This window comes from Salvelinus fontinalis, chromosome 1, assembly GCF_029448725.1.
Source record: "Salvelinus fontinalis isolate EN_2023a chromosome 1, ASM2944872v1, whole genome shotgun sequence".
NCBI lineage: Eukaryota > Metazoa > Chordata > Actinopteri > Salmoniformes > Salmonidae > Salvelinus > Salvelinus fontinalis.
In genome coordinates this window covers 74,945,179-74,957,244 of record NC_074665.1, presented here as the reverse complement: position 1 = coordinate 74,957,244, position 12,066 = coordinate 74,945,179, and the positions used below count along the sequence as shown (strand labels likewise).

The window sequence follows — 12,066 nt, the reverse complement described above, 5'->3', positions numbered from 1 at the left end:
AACAGAGGCTTAAGGAAGGCTATGCAAGGAAACACAGGGACTGTGCTGTGGCGGCAAGCGGCGGTTGCTATAGCAACAACAGGTTGTGGTCTCTGTGGCGATGGGATGTTCCGGAGGTGAGAAGAGAGAGAGAAGGAAAAACGATAGCGGGAAAAGCTCTCAGACACGAGGGGATTTTCACGGAAGGGCAACCCTGTGACAGCAGCACCAACCAGTTCAAGACACAAAAACACTGCAGGACTCAGTTTCTAAGCTACAGAGTTTCTAGTGCACTCTCCTCAAATCATAGGTTGCCAATGGCAACAAGCCTGGACAGAGTGTGTGTGCGCAAGTCATGCTAAAACACCTGACTCAACTCAAGGTATTGGTGATCATTGAATCAGGAGGTGTTTTAGTGTTGGGCTGTAACAAAACAGTAAGCATGCACAAAACCTTTTGCACTGCAGGAGCACAGTTGGTGACTGACCACAGCGACCACTGTAGATTGAGGTCAACAGGTTTGTTTACATTCAAAACAGAGGGATGTACCTGGTTCTCGCAGAGAGAAAACAAACGTCATGCATGACTAGACACTGTGGTAAATGTCAACCGTGGTCCTACCCGCCTGCAGATGGTCAGGCAGGCCTTGCGTGTATGCTGTTCTACTCTGCTACAGAAATTAACAACGAGTACCATGTGTTCATCAAAGGGAAACCCACACGAAACCTAGCTATGCCTAATGGTAGATGGCTATGGAGATTATAGGCATAGCGTGTATAGAAATGTGTTTGGTGTTTACAATTCAGCTTTAAAATACTGTTGTTTTGTGTTTTCACAAGGCTGAAGGTTGTTGGGTGCAAAGTCAAGAATGGTTTAAGTGTACTGTCATGATAATGCATGAGGGTGTGTAAAACAGATTACCGTAAAGGAACGATCAGGTCCATATCACCAACTATGGGCATACAGACGCAGGATGGAGACATATGGCCTAACAGTTAACATAACTTAGCAAATAATATATTGTAATATCGCATAATATCACAATCTCTACAGCCTTAGTTAACAAAACCATAGTTCTCCAGAATACTCAAAGAAACAATATGACAGGCCTGTATGTCAAGAGCACAGCAAACACACAGCAAACACACACACACACACTGCCCCTTCCTCATTACACAGAGGAGGTCATAGATCAGCTAAGTATCTAAAAACACATAAGTCAATACCCAGTCCTCTCCCCTCCGTTCAGTCGGGGTAAATACCCAGTCCTCTCCCCTCTGTTCAGTCAGGGTAAATACCCAGTCCTCTCCCCGCTGTTCAGTCAGGGTAAATACCCAGTCCTCTCCCCGCTGTTCAGTCAGGGTAAATACCCAGTCCTCTCCCCTCTGTTCAGTCAGGGTAAATACCCAGTCCTCTCCCCTCTGTTCAGTCAGGGTAAATACCCAGTCCTCTCCCCTCTGTTCAGTCAGGGTAAATACCCAGTCCTCTCCCCTCTGTTCAGTCAGGGTAAATACCCAGTCCTGTCCCATCTGTTCAGTCAGGGTAAATACCCAGTCCTCTCCCCTCCGTTCAGTCTCCCCTCCTACCCAGTCCTCTCCCCTCTGTTCAGTCAGGGTAAATACCCAGTCCTCTCCCCTCTGTTCAGTCAGGGTAAATACCCAGTCCTCTCTCCTCTGTTCAGTCAGGGTAAATACCCAGTCCTCTCCCCTCTGTTCAGTCAGGGTAAATACCCAGTCCTCTCCCCACTGTTCAGTCAGGGTAAATACCCAGTCCTCTCTCCTCTGTTCAGTCAGGGTAACTGCCCAGTCCTCTCCTCTCAGGAAGGGTAAATACCCAGTCCTCTCCCCTCTGTTCAGGAAGGGTAAATACCCAGTCCTCTCTCCTCTGTTCAGTCAGGGTAAATACCCAGTCCTCTCCCCTCTGTTCAGTCAGGGTAAATACCCAGTCCTCTCCCCTCCGTTCAGTCAGGGTAAATACCCAGTCCTCTCCCCTCTGTTCAGTCAGGGTAAATACCCAGTCCTCTCCCCTCTGTTCAGTCAGGGTAAATACCCAGTCCTCTCTCCTCTGTTCAGTCAGGGTAAATACCCAGTCCTCTCCCCTCTGTTCAATCAGGGTAAATACCCAGTCCTCTCCCCGCTGTTCAGTCAGGGTAAATACCCAGTCCTCTCCCCTCCGTTCAGTCTCCCCTCTTACCCAGTCCTCTCCCCTCTGTTCATTCAGGGTAAATACCCAGTCCTCTCCCCTCTGTTCAGGAAGGGTAAATACCCAGTCCTCTCTCCTCTGAACAGTCAGGGTAAATACCCAGAAATATATCCAGTCCCTTTGCATCAAGTCACAGCCCAGTCACAGTATATTGTGCTGTGGACAGTATTGACTCTCATTCCCAATCCAAGCTACTGCAGTTGGCTTCTCTGTGATGTAAATAGGCCAACAAAAATGACCGGAGACAAAGCCAATGCCAGCTGACGTTATTATGGCTTATGTCATAGAGTTCACTATAGTCAGGGTCTGCTCGGTTTGGCTCCACTCCCTCAGCCAGCTGGCCAGATTGGCTGTTTCCTGCCATACAGCTGCAGCATTTTTAAAAAATCTATTCAATCCAATCCAAAGCAGTAATCACGCTCCTACTTGAAGCAATTTTTTTAAGAGCAAACAAGCTAGGCTTTTGCCTTGACAGTGGCTGTTGTTAGTGGCACTTCTATTTTCGAGAGACAGGTAGGCCCAACAAACCTACCCTCGTCTGTGACCCATGAGGCCATGTCACAACAAACCTACCCTCGTCCGTGACCCATGAGGCCATGTCCCAACAAACCTACCCTCGTCCGTGACCCATGAGGCCATGTCCCAACAAACCTACCCTCGTACGTGACGAGGGCTGGGTGGTTCAGATTACTGATGTGGAGGTTAGAATCGGATGATTGGTGCAGAACCTGTTTTGCCAGGACTAAGAAATCAACATCTGATAACCGCTTCCCTCCATAATAAACACAGCAGTCTGTGTTGACATAAAATGACATTCCCAAATCTAACTGCCTGTAGCTCAGGCCCTGAAGCAAGGATATGCATTTTTTTGGTACCATTTGAAAGGAAACACTTTGAAGTTTGTGGAAATTAAAGGAATGTAGGAGAATATAACACATTAGATCTGGTAAAAGATAATACAAAGAAAAAACCAAACGTTTTTTTGTACCATCATCTTTGAAATGCAAGAGAAAGGCCATAATGTATTTATCCAGCACAGGTGCAATTTAGATATGGCCACTAGATGGCATCAGTGTGCAAGGTTTTAGGCTGATCCAATTAACCATTGCATTTCTGTTCAAACATTTGTATCATCAAGACTGCCCAAATGTGCCTAATTTGTTTATTAATAACTTTTTCATGTTCAAAACTTTGCACTCTCCTCAAACAATAGCATGGTATTATTTCACTGTAATAGCTACTGTAAATTGGACAGAGCAGTTAGATTAACAAGAATGTAAGTTTTCTGCCAATATCCGATGTCTATGTCCTGGGAAATGTTCTTGTTACCTACAACCTCATGCTAAATCGCATTAGCCTACATTACCTCAACCATCCCGCAGGGGACCCACCAGTCCTGAAGAAGTTTTAATGAGATAAATGGCCATTCAAAATCTAAATTGCAGGACACATTTTTGGGATGAGGAGAGGAGCTTTAAAAAGTTTGGCTAAATAGATCATCATCACAACACATTATGCAAAAACAATTCACTATTGTTTTCCTAACCATATTAGCTTCCTCAGGCTCTGACGAAGTATTATGTAAAATCTCAAATCTAGCTTATCCTATTTCTAACAAGACTGTTGTCAGGTGACACGTGTGTATGTGTGTATGTGTGTGCGTGTGTGTCATCATCCAGTGACCTGTTTGATGTGTCGCAGGCAGAACCACTTCACTCATCTCACTTTCATCTCTACCTTCTTTGATCTGTCAAGTATCTTCTTTGGCTGTCTCTGTGGTGTTAGTCATCTCAAGCATGCATCCCAAGGGTCTGGTTCTATCATCCTTATTCACTCATGTATGACTGAGACCTAAGTTGACCTCAGTGAGTGACAGTGCATTCGGAAAGTATTCAGACCCCTTCACAGCCTTATTCTAAAATATATATATATTTTAAGTTGTTTTCCTCAAATCTACACACAATATCCCATAATGACAAAGTGGAAAAACGGGTTTGTATAATTTTTTGTACATTTAAAACAGAAAAAACGTAAGTAGTCAGACCCTTCGCAATAGACTCAAAATTGAGCTCAGGTGCATCCTGTTTCCATTGATCATCCTTGAGATGTTTCAATAACCTCCGGTAAATTCAATTAATTGAACATGATTTGGAAAGGCACACACCTGTCTATATAAGGTCCCACAGAGCAGAAACCAAGCAATGAGGTCAAAGGAATTGTCCGTAGAGCTTCGAGACAGGATTGTGTCAAGGCACAGATCTGGGGAAGGGTCCCAAAACATTTCTGCAGCATTGAAGGTCCCCAAGAACAGTAGTCTCCATCTTTCTTAAATGGAAAAAGTTTGGAACCACCAAGACTCTTCCTTGAGCTGTCCACCTGAGCAATGGGAGGGTGAAGGTCCTTGGTCAGGGAGGAGACGAAGAACTCGATGGTCACTCTGACAGAGCTCCAGAGTTCCTCTGTGGAGATGTGAGAACCTTCCAGAAGGACAACGACCCTAAGCACACAACCAAGAAAACGCAGGAGAGGCTCTGGGACAAGTCTCTGAATGTCCTGGAGTGGCCCAGCCAAAGCCCAGACTTGAACCCGATCGAACATCTCTGGAGAGAACTGAAAATAGCTGTGCAGCAGCACTCCCCATCCAACCTGACAGAGCTTGAGAGGATCCGCAGAAACTCCCCAAATACAGGTGTGCCAAGCTTGTAGCGTCAAGACTCGAGGCTGTAATCGCTGCCAAAGTTGCTTCAAAAAAGTACTGAGTAGAGTTCAGTTTTTTTTAATTTCTTATAAATTTGCTAACATTTTTAAAATCCTGTTTTTGCTTTGTGATTATGGATTATTTTAGAATGAGGCTGTAATGTAACAAAATGTGTAAAAGTTCAAGGGGTCAGAATACTTTCCAAATGCGCTGTACCTCTGTCCGACGCAGGGCTACCGACCAGAAGGTTGAGGGTTCACTGACCATCACGGACGAGCTAACAGCTCTCCCTGACGGTTTCAATAGACCTACATTACGAGCAGAGCCGGCTGCAGACAATGATCAGCTAGGTGGAAATACATTTTTCAACATTGATGCTATATTTATAATAATATAAAATGTATGCAACGCATTTTCCATCAACAGGTTGCTGTGCCAATGCACCACAATCAATAAAGTGCCTGATGTTGGGCACTTCAGTATAATGATTTTCATTTTCAACTCCACAAGTTTGGATGCTGGAATTATATTTTGGACGAACGTGCGCAGGTAGGCTAAAGGATATTTTTTAAGTAGCCTAATCAGATGAAAACATTGTGACTGGTTGTGTTTATGCCACACATAAAAAGGTAATACATTTTAAAAGTTAAATATTTAGGCTATTGAAGCATTATGGGTCCTAGGTGCGTGAGGAATAGCCGCTCGGATCGCTTTAAGTTTTCCTGAATACATTATTATAGGATGACATGGGTGAATAATGATCTGCAACAGACAGTGCAGAATAAATATCAGAAATGTAAATGCATCCATTAAATAGTACCCACAAAACATCAGTCTCAACGTCAACAGTGAAGAGGCGACTCCAGGATGCTGGCCTTCTAGGCAGAGTTGCAAAAAAAAGCCATATCTTAAACTGGCCAATAAAAAGAAAAGATTAAGATGGGCACAGACACTGGACAAAACATTTTTTTTAAAGAAAGGTGTTTTCAGCTGCAATAGTCATTTACAACATTATCAATGTCTACACTGTATTTCTGATCAATGTGATGTTATTTTAAAAAATGGACAAAAAAACACACATGCTTTTCTTTCAAAAACAAGGACATTTCTAAGTGACATCGAACTTTTGAACTGTAGTGTACATTTGCCAAACAACTTCAAATGAAGGCATGGGCCCCATTTCAAAATCGCTTTTTTGTAGAATATTCCAGTCGCTATTCGATGCGTTCTACATGTGAGCACTTGCGGCAGCATAGCCATAGGCTCTAAGCACAGACTAGTAACTTAATACAACTAAAATATGAGATTCTGTTCTTTTGAAATACAATTCATTTTTTATTGTTTTCTAAAGACCTGCCTTAAAATATGAACGTATTTCTTTGTGATAGTGCATAACACTTGAATTGTGATGTTGTGGTTTTTCATTTTTAAATGTAGCCTACAGTAATGAATTTACTTTTTTTGCTATTGTAATGGTAGGCCTACCTAAAATCTTCATAAACACAACCAAATTATTCTTTTTAACAGCATCAGGTTTTAAAAATGTCCCAAAAATCGACACATTTTCCTTCCAGAAAAAAATGCAACCATATCGGTAAAATCCTGGAGTTCACAACTAAAATGGAAATGCTATTTAAAAAGCATATAATGCCATCAAAAACAATCTGACATGATCATACCACTGTAAATTGATGAATATGAACAGGAATCTAAAGTGCTTGTTTTATTTGTCACAATTTAAAATCAAGTCAATGTTCTGTCAAAGTCACCACACTATTTCATTGATGTAGCCTAAATGTAGGACTAAAATGTGGTTATTAGCGTACAGCCTAGTGAAAATGACATTTGTTTTAGATGACCTTTGACTGAAAGATGTCAGGCAGCTTGTTGGCCCTTTTCTCACCCCTTTTATCTGGCTATCAGGGGGATTTCAGAAGGTTGTGGCTGTTTTGACTTTCTGAACCTGCTTATTGTGGTGACTGTCACAGGAAACATCTCCCCTGAACAGACAAGCAAATAAACCTAGTAGCGGAGACTCAGAACCATGGGTAGCGCCGTGGTTGATCAAATCCCTGCCAATCGGACTAGGTCAAACCAGTGCACTCGCTTTCGTTATAGTAATATCATGGAACAATGTTGTAAATGTCTATTTCCTCAAGCGTGTTTGTAGACTCAATGTACCAGCCATTTTGTTAACAGTGAGTAAGTAGCTGCAGTTTGGAGCCTCTGCCAAGTCCACAAAGCTAGTTTGGAGAATTGTGAACATGAAATGGAGATTGCCTTCAGTCGAGAGGTCGCATATATAGCCTAGCCTACACATGATAGTCATCAATGCAATTTATAGAAATTATGCAATTAAGTGATGGTTTCTATTGAGGACATTAAGGTTGAGTAGGCCAAATATGGTAGGCTACTAGCATTGTGATGACTGGTCTAATGTATGAATGAAGTCAGAAAGTGGATATGTCCATTTCATGCAGCTATTCCCACGTGCATATTTAGTACTTTACTTTAGTGTGGCAAACTGGTAGACTATATTATTGGTTCACTGGACCATCATTATTAAGGAGCTTGGTCAAGAAGTCCTGGGATACCGGTCACCGGTATTAAACCCTAAATAGCATATATTAAATGTATTTATTACTGTTAGAATGCATTGTCTCAGAGCTGGATTGCTAGATGCCCAGCTTTTCTAGTGTTAATAGTCGGAGTAGAGATTTAGTATGACTCAAGGTAGGGCTGGGCGTTATGGCCTAAAAGTAATATCTACATTTTTAGGTTTGGATGATTCATGATATATATATATCAATTTCTTGTTTTTCTCTAAACAAATTTTTAAAAAGGCCAAGAAATAATTCTTAATTGAATTTGTGTTAAAATAAAAAATATACAAGGCCTCGAGGCCTATTTGTGAAAAACAAATGAAAAACACAAAACACACACACGTCTATTCTATTGTTTGGGAATGTTTGACCACTAGCTGTTTGAATATGAAATTTAAATAATCCTTTTGATTGAAAATGTATTAATTTAGTTAATTTGTTAATTAATTAAAACAGCCTATGGTTATTTGCTATTAGATTGGAAGAATGACACAACTACTAACACATTAGCCTACAGCTGGCCTGAACATAACTTTTTTGAATGCACTTTAATTATCCAACATCACACTTACCGATGGTGAGGTGAAGCCTGTGCCCAAAGCACTGCAGGCGGGTCCAGTTGTTCAAGCGCAATGCTTTTATCATGTTGCTCCTGCTGTCAGTTGTCATGCACAACTGTCGGTCTTCACTCATCTTCCACGATACCAGAGAGTCATTGAGACCCTGAGCTATTACTTCACCCGTATGATCATTGGGGAAGTAAGACGTCTGGAGGCAGACATTTAGCAATTTCCAGTCTTCATTTATGTAGTGGACTGTCAAACTTAGGTATGGCCCTGCCATTCTGCTCGACCATAGATCGGCTGTTGTGGAAAAATAAGAAAACACTAGCCAGCTTCTCTGCGACTCTTTTGCAGGTAGCAGTGTATAATCGCGGCAGGGCTTCCTCCGTGAAATACTTGCGTCTTGGCAGCTGATATTTGTGGTCAACTGTACCTAACAGCTTTTTAAAGCCTGGCTTTTCTACTGTAAAGGTTGGGACCATATCTTTCGCTATGTAATAGGTCACTGCATCCGTTATCTCCTTCCACCTCAAACTTCTCTTGTCATAAGGGATTACGTTTGAAAAGGATGCGGCTCTGGTAGTTTGTCTTTTAGCAGACGTTTTGGGAATCGGCGACTGGAATTGGCGTTGCGTAGTCTCACGCATTCCTCCCATTCCACCGCTTGTTTCAGTTGCAGGTGATGGAAGAGGTTGGTTGTGCTGCTGCTTTTCGTAGCAATTCTTTCGGCACATTTTGCACAAGACATTCGTTTGCTGAACATCAGACCACTTAAACCTGAACCACTTTCATATTACTGAAAAAACATTGCTGCCCTTTTTGGGGGTGATTTCATCCTCACGAGAGGCTGAGCTGCAAGCATTTCGCTACACTCGCATTAACATCTGCTAACCATGTGTATGTGACCAATAAAGTTTGACTTGATTTGAGCTGGTTTCCTCACTTTCCATTTTGGTGGAACTCTTACCGCCGTTACACTTCTCCGGAGTGGTTACTCCGGAGAAGTGGTTACTAATAGTGGTTACTAATTTGTGAGAGGCTGACTAGGGTTGTGATTGGTGGATAACCTCTGTGCACGTGTTGGCACGCAATTGGGGCATGATTCGACATTGGGCTGACAGAGAAGAGACAGTGAGATGCTGCATTTGTAAAACGTTACAACATAACAGAACCTCGATTCTTGCGATACAGGCATTTTCCACAGTGAAATACGACAAATCACTAACCAAAACAGCAATAGACAAGGCATATTGACATTAGGGAGAGGCATGTGTAGCCGAATATTCATAGGGTACAGTGAGTAGTTAGGCGTGCTGGAGACACGGTGGTTCAGACAACTAGCGGGCCGGGGCAAGCAGGCTAGCAGATGGGCCTCCGGGGGACATCGCAACGGAGAGAGCCAAGAGCCTGTTGAAACCCCCTTGGACAGTTAAGTCGGCAGACCAGTCGTGATGGATCGTCGGGGCGCCGTGTTGGCAGTAAAGAGTCCAGGCCAATTGGCAAAAGAGGTATTGTAGCCCAAGAATTGGTTGATGACCTCTTTGGCTAGCTGGGAGATGGGCCTAGCTCGAGGATAGCTCCAGGCTAACTGGCGCTTGCTTCGGGACAGAGACGTTAGCCAGGAGTAGCCACTCGGATAGAAGCTAGCTAGCTGCGATGATCCGGTGTGTAAAAGGTTGAGAGCTTGAGGTAGGAATCCGGAGATGTGGTAGAGAAAAAGCTGTCCGATATCTTTTGAATGGATATCGCGCTGTCCAGACTGGCAGGAATTGACCGGGCTGAGGCTGGCTGGCTGATGTCCGAGTTAACAGTGATGACCGCTAGCAGTGGCTAACTGACTATTAGCTAGTTAGCTGGCTTGCTTCTGATGGGGATTCCGGTTCTAAAGTATAAAAAAAATAGCAGATCAGTACCACATTGGGTGAGGTGGGTTGCAGGAGAGTATGTTCAGTCCGTAGATGGAAATTGAGATTAAAAATATATAAGAAGAAAGCGATATATACATGGGACGGGACAAGACAAAACAGACGTCCGACTGCTATGCCATCTTGGAAATAAGCACTACAAGCTTGGCACACCTGTATTTGGGGAGTTTCTCCCATTCTTCTCTGCAGATCCTCTCAAGCGCTGTCAGCTTGGATGTAGGGTGTCGTTGCACAGCCATTTTCAGGTCTCTCCAGAGACATTCAATTGGATTCGAGTCCGGGCTGGACCAGGTTTGCATCAAGGATCTCTATGTACTTTGCACTGTTCATCTTTCCCTCGATCCTGTCTCCCAGTCCCTGCCACTGAAAAACATCCCCACAGCATGATGCTGCCATCACCATGCCTCACCGTAGAGATGGTGCCAGGTTTCCTCCAGACGTGACACTTGGCATTCAGGCCAAAGAGTTCAATCTTGGTTTCATCAGAGCTCTATCATAAAGGCCTGATTTGTAGAGTGCTGCAGAGATGGGAGAAACTTCCAGAAGGACAACCATCTCCACAAAGGACCTCTAGAGCTCTGTCAGAGTGACCTTCGGGTTCTTGGTCACCTCCCTGACCAAGGCCCTTCTCCCCACGATTATCAAAATCAAATCAAATCTATTTATATAGCCCTTCGTACATCAGCTGATATCTCAAAGTGCTGTACAGAAACCCAGCCTAAAACCCCAAACAGCAAGCAATGCAGGTGTAGAAGCACAGTGGCTAGGAAAAACTCCCTAGAAAGGCCAAAACCTGGGAAGAAACCTAGAGAGGAACCAGGCTATGAGGGATGGCCAGTCCTCTTCTGGCTGTGCCGGCTGGAGATTATAACAGAACATGGCCAAGATGTTCAAATGTTCATAAATGACCAGCATGGTCAAATAATAATAATCACAGTAGTTGTCGAGGGTGCAGCAAGTCAGCACCTCAGGAGTAAATGTCAGTTGGCTTTTCATAGCCGATCATTAAGAGTATCTCTACCGCTTCTGTGGTCTCTAGAGAGTTGAAAACAGCAGGTCTGGGACAGGTAGCACGTCCGGTGAACAGGTCAGGGTTCCATAGCCGCAGGCAGAACAGTTGAAACTGGAGCAGCAGCATGGCCAGGTGGACTGGGGACAGCAAGGAGTCATCATGCCAGGTAGTCCTGAGGCATGATCCTAGGGCTCAGGTCCTCAGAGAGAGAAAGAAAGAGAGAATTAGAGAGGGCATACTTAAATTCAAACAGGACACCGGATAAGACAGGAGAAGTACTCCAGATATAACAAACTGACCCTAGCCCCCCGACACATAAACTACTGCAGCATAAATACTGGAGGCTGAGACAGGAGGGGTCAGGAGACACTGTGGCCCCATCCGATGATACCCCCGGACAGGGCCAAACAGGAAGGATATAACCCCACCCACCTTGCCAAAGCACAGCCCCCACACCACTAGAGGGATAACTTCAACCACCAACTTACCATCCTGAGAGAAGGCAGAGTATAGCCCACAAAGATCTCCGCCACGGCACAACCCAAGGGGGGGACGCCAACCCAGACAGGAAGATCACGTCAGTGACTAAACCCACTCAAGTGACACACCCCTCCTAGGGACGGCATGAAAGAGCACCAGTAAGCCAGTGACTCAGCCCCTGTAATTGGGTTAGAGGCAGAGAACCCCAGTGGAGAGAGGGGAACCGGCCAGGCAGAGACAGCAAGGGCGGTTCGTTGCTCCAGAGCCTTTCCGTTCACCTTCACACTCCTGGGCCAGACTACACTCAATCATATGACCCACTGAAGAGATGAGTCTTCAGTAAAGACTTAAAAGTTGAGACCGAGTCTGCGTCTTTCACATGGGTAGGCAGACCATTTCACATAAAAATGGAGCTCTATAGGAGAAAGCCCTGCCTCCAGCTGTTTGCTTAGAAATTCTAGGGACAATTAGGAGGCCTGCGTCTTGTGACCGTAGCGTACGTGTAGGTATGTACGGCAAAACCAAATCGGAGAGATAGGTAGGAGCAAGCCCATGTAATGCTTTGTAGGTTAGCAGTAAAACCTTGAAATCAGGCCTTGCCTTA

General features: G+C 44.1%; 1 protein-coding gene across 1 annotated transcript in view; it reads right to left on the bottom strand.

Annotated features, from left to right (window-relative positions):
* Positions 1-12,066, bottom strand: part of LOC129861950 (myocardin-related transcription factor B-like) — a 54,983-nt gene that overhangs the window by 35,125 nt on the left and 7,792 nt on the right. The gene's annotated exons all lie outside the window — the stretch shown is intronic.